This window comes from Pteropus vampyrus, unplaced genomic scaffold, assembly GCF_000151845.1.
Source record: "Pteropus vampyrus isolate Shadow unplaced genomic scaffold, Pvam_2.0 Scaffold71, whole genome shotgun sequence".
NCBI classification, from domain to species: Eukaryota; Metazoa; Chordata; class Mammalia; order Chiroptera; family Pteropodidae; genus Pteropus; species Pteropus vampyrus.
The window spans coordinates 1,532,260-1,537,601 of record NW_011888852.1 but is presented as its reverse complement, the minus strand read 5'-3'; the positions used below and the strand labels follow the sequence as shown (position 1 = coordinate 1,537,601).

Below are 5,342 nucleotides of genomic sequence, written 5' to 3'. Positions count from 1 at the left end.
CCATCAATGAATATGGGTTTGGCAAACCAGCCTAGTACAAAGTCAAGAGATTTCTGACATTCTTTGATGCTGTGGTTCGTCATTCTTCGAGGACTGACCCAGTGGGAACTTAGGGAGATGGACACCTGGCCCCCCTGAGTTGGACGGAAAGAAGTATTGTAGAGATGCCAGGTTTTGGCATGAGCCTATAAAGAGAAAAAACCATGGTGAATGTATTTCTGATCGTGAGAGAAATATAATACATATTTGAATTCCCAACCCTAGTTGTATCTGTTTCTCATCAAACCTACCCTAATGACTAACCCCACAATGTAAAAGTCACCTGGAACCAATAAATTATTTCAGAGGTCGATCAGCCTCGAGCAAGCTGCTACCATGACTGGAATTATTTCCATCGTTTTTCAGCAGCCAGTGAAAAACTTGGAATTTCTGGCATTGAACGTGTAGTTATTATTCATGATTTGAAAAATTCATTAAATAAGAATTTGTTATACTATCTTACTAGTTAATTGACTTTGGATTGTGTACTTTTTAATTAATGAAAAGAACCAATCCCGAATACGTGATCACACCAGGAACTTCAAAATAGGATTATATGTTTTTTAACCTAAGAGACTGGGAGTTTTCAAGATGACTCAAGTTGTTGAGAGTCAATTTAATATTTTGTATTCATCTCTCATAGTTAAAATTCTAACTCATGTTCTCACAATCTTTGTTCTTCCCTAAGAAGAATCAGTGCAATAAATTAAAGGACTAACTCCAATATCTAATGTTGGCCCGCCCTCCAGAACTTTGGGACAGAACTGACTTCTCACAGGACCCACGATTCAAGGTGCAAGCCAAGAGCAAAAAAAAAAAGAAAAGAAAAGAAAAGAAAAAGCACCCAAATACAGCTTTGAAGAGATCTGATATCCACACTTAGTCAGCACTCAGCCCAGAGTTTTCGACAGCAATGAAAATGAAATGGGCTTTGCTTCCATAAAACCAACGTTATGGTCCTGTAAAATCTTACTGGATTCTGATGTTTTATTTTCATTTGTTTTCCTTTTGTTTACAAAGAATAGTGAGGATGGCAGGGTTTTTCCTCCCTTACTTAATGAATTAGGTTTCTCTTTACTTTTGAATTCCTTGATTTTCTCTCTCCATTTTTCTAAGAATACAAGTGCTGTTTTTATTAGCCTTTTACTCCTTTCATATATTCTCTTTAAAAACTCAGTTCTAATTCTTCTCCAAAATGATCATGCCAATTTCCACTCCACTCCCTGGGCCAGAAGAAGCTCTTTCACTCCATATGCCTAATATACTCTTCATTTTTCCTAAATATTATTCTTGTGGTTCATTTTAGTGTATTTGTCCAAGAATGGCCTCATCCCTATTCTTAACTGTTCAGCAGAATAAAATAGTTTATGTTTAAATTTTAGTTCCTTAGTAAATATCTATGTTTAACTTCACCGAATGCATTTTTTTCATGACCTAGAATAGTTATCTATATGCTAACAAGAAAATGGAGTACAAAATGATGATCTAAAGAATAGTGACATCCGCCCATGTGAATAAGAAATTGGGGCTGAATCGTGTGACTCCACAGGCTTTGTGATGTCTCCCATCCTTCTCTGTCTTCCTTTCCTTTGCCACCTCTTATCTTCCCAATCTCAACTGACAAGAAATATCATCCTGACATTTCACAGAAAAGAAAGGGAGCAGTTCATGCTGGTACTCAGGACACCAGACCAGGGGACTTTCCTAATTTGACCCAGTGGAAGCCTAGGACAGTCACGTCCTACATCTAACAGACACACCCCCTACGGACAAGTGCTGTGATGGGTGAGCAGAGGGGGCAGGCAGGAGTGGTAGCGACCGAGAACTTCATAATCTGGGTTAGTTTTGCAGGTAAGTGAAGTCCGAGTCATACGATAAAATTGTCTACTATCACAGACCACTCTTTTAACCTTGAGTTTGAGAGCGTCAACATAGCTGAGAGAGGGTTGGGCAAGGAAATGAATGGCCTGGTCCATAGGGAGATCCACACGTGGTCTTTGATATCAGATAAAATTCCTGCTCCATCACTTTTAGTCGTGTGCCTTTGACCACATTACTTAACCTGGGCAGGTAAGACTAACCTTCTTGTGTCTCTCACAGGGCTGTCATGAGGATTAAATGAGATAATTTCTGTAAAACACCTAACACAGAGTTTGTATATGGTAGGGTCTCCATGAATGTTTATTCCTTCTGACCCTAAGGGATGAGCAGACAGCAAAGGAAGACATTGCAGGTAAGGAAAGACCCCCATAAGGAATTCAGCCCATAGCAATAATGTGATATAGTGATATGACCTGGGGTTTAGATTACAAGAGATGAGTTTGGATCCTAAATCTTCCAACCATTATTAGGATAAGCCTCAATTATTTCTCTGTACAAGTGAGAATAGCATCTATTCTCCTGTAGGGATGTTGCAGGGATCAAATGACATAATGCAAGCCAAAGTGTCTATCAAGTTGTTGATTATTTTAGAGAACAATAAATTTGCAGCATTGGAAAGTATGGTTAATTTTATGTGTCAACTTGAGTGGGCTGAAGGAATCACAGATAGCTGGTAAAACATTTGTCCAGCGTTTAGCTAAGCTACTTCATGGTGCTGCTGCCTCAGAATCCATTTCGTCTGGCCAAGTAGCCAGTAGGGACCTTAAACTGCCACTAGTCCCCATGTGAGTGTGTGCCCTAGATAGCAGCCTGCAGAGTCATAAGAAAATGTAAGTTCCTGATGCAACTTTCCTAACGGCCCTGTCATCAACGGTCACCCCTGCCTCCCAGCACCTGTATCCCTTATGCACCCTTTAGATAAGACCCTTGTGGGGTTTACCCAAACCCCTATTTTTGTTTGAATTGACCAATTCAGCCCTAGCCCAGGAACCTCAAAGCACTCTATCCACAGATCCTAATAAAGGCCCATGTCCCAGGTCCTGTCCCTCTCTCTGTCTCTGCTTTGACATCCCAGTGTGGCCCCATGAGGCATGCCATGTACTTCCTCTAGAACCTGTGAGTGACTAACTTCTCCATTTCAATTTCTCTTGTGGTCTATTAAACCGAGGCTCAGTGCAGCACCCTGTGCTTCATGCAACAAATGTTAATTTAACAAAACCACGGCCGAGTGATTTCTGGGTGTGTCTGTAAGGGTGTTCCTGGAAAAGATGTGCATTTGAATTGGTAGACTGAGTAAAGATCACCCTCCGGGAGGTGGGTGGGCATCGTCAAAGCAAGGACCTGAATAGAACAGAAAGATGAAGGAAGGATGAACCTGCTCTCTGACTGGGCTGGGGGCGCCCATCTTCTGTCATCTCTGGTCACTGGCACTCCTGGTTCTCTGGTCTTTCAACTCAGACCCAGACTTATACCATTGGCTTCTCTGGTCTTTGGGTCTTCAGGTGTAGACGAGAACTACACCATCAGCTTTCCGGGACCTCCAGCTTGCAGACAGCAGGTCATGGGACTTCTCCGTCTCCATAACCACATGAGCCAATACCTCATAATAAGTCTCTTTCTATATATCTATATTTATCCTATTGGTTCTGTTTCTCTGGAGAACACTGACTAATATAGAAAGCATCTTAGTTATCATTTGGCTTAACCACTCGCCCTACTCCAGACCCCGCACTGAATCTGTCTACAGCGGCCCCAGATGGAGGTCATTCCATTCTCCGGAGGTCTCTTCACCCCCATTGCTAAAAGAGGTTTTGTAGGATTGTAAGTGGCATAATTCTCTTCATTTTACTTATCTCTCTCTATGTATTTTTTTCATTTTCTACCATACACATGTATTGCTTTAGAACAAAAACACTTAAAATTCAAAACAGAAAAATAGCTCATATGAGTTGGATGCCAGGCCCTGCTTGACCTGTCCGTGATGGTTATTTGAAAGCCGTGAGCTAATTAATCCCGGCCAGACTGCCCTCTAACCTGCCCCACAGTCTCCTCTCAAATCCTGACTCCCAGGCATGTTGAATGCTACGTGAAGTTCTGAGATCTTCGAAGCTGCCATACTTTCACAGGTGCAGCTCTTTCAAAACTCAGCTCAGACATCACCACCTCCAGGAAGTCTTCCCTGACATCTTCCCTCTCTCCATGCTTAAATGTCTGTTTCATGTGTCTCTACTGCTGGCCTCTCAAAGACCTTAACTACAATATATTGCATTTATTTGTCTAGATTGCGGGTGTTTTGAAGGCATTGACTAGGACTTTTCTTTCTCTATTCTCAGATTCCAGCAAAGTGTCTGAGGGCAGAGTAAGTATTCGATAAGCAGATATGGAGGAATGCAGGCTGCCATTAAGAACCATATCAACAAGTCAGATACAGAAGCAGTTTTCTGAGACAGAGCAGCAAAACTCTCTGGTCGTATTTCATTTATGAGACCTTAAAAAGAGGACTTTCAGGCACACATCATTAAAAAAAATTAATTAGAAGGAATTAAGCATGATAGGCCTCTGAGAATAATACTGTGTTGCCTCAGAATACACTAATGATCCAGTTTGGGGCATAAGACACTCTGGTACATGATATGCTCCTCACTTCCTTTGCAGCCTCAATGCAGATTTTGAAATCTCAGATCTGAAAAGTCTAAAAAATATATATAGATCTTATATTTCTTTCTTCCAATCAGCTAGTATCACCAAATTTTGGAAGTCAGGTAAAATAGTCTGAATTTCATAGCACATTTTCATTCTGTCCAAATCGTAAGCTCCATCTCATTTACCTATTTGTATCTTTCCCAGAGCCAGACACAAAGTTTCTCACAAATGAGGCATTTAAAAACAGTGAAGTGAGCTCCATGTCCGTTTTGGCTTTCTGCGTGGCCCACATTTAAGACCTGGGTAAGGGAAACGAAGCCCAAATAGCACACAGCAGTATGGCTGAGCTACGGCAGAGATCAGAGGTAAGAGCTGAAGCACGTCAATAACTTGAAGAGAAGAAAGTTGTGCCAAGGAAGGGCCCAGAACTCTGCATGGGGATTTCGTGAGAGTCTTTGGCTAAATAGGCACAAGGTGAGACTCTTTGAGGTTTAACAAAGAGCACCTGCCAGAGGTCTGAGAGATGAAAATCAAAGGTTTTGCAGGGCTGGGAAACATTGCAATTTAAGATAGCCACAGTAGAGAAACATGCATGGTCGAGCACTTCAGATATTCAGCTGAAACCCAAGAAGGTCACATCTGAACAGGAAGGACAAAACTGAAATAGACCAGATCTAACAAAGACTAGATTCAACCCTGACGTGTTTAAAAGAATCCTCTGGTAATTAAACTGCCTGGCCGAACAAAATAGCATACCCTTTAAAGGAAAACAATATAAA

The 5,342-nt window shown here is 41.4% G+C and overlaps 1 protein-coding gene across 1 annotated transcript in view; it reads right to left on the bottom strand.

Moving 5' to 3' along the window:
• The window catches only part of KL (klotho), a gene marked incomplete at its 5' end in the record, with an annotated part of 50,811 nt that overhangs the window by 9,347 nt on the left and 36,122 nt on the right, over positions 1-5,342 (bottom strand). The window lies entirely within an intron of this gene.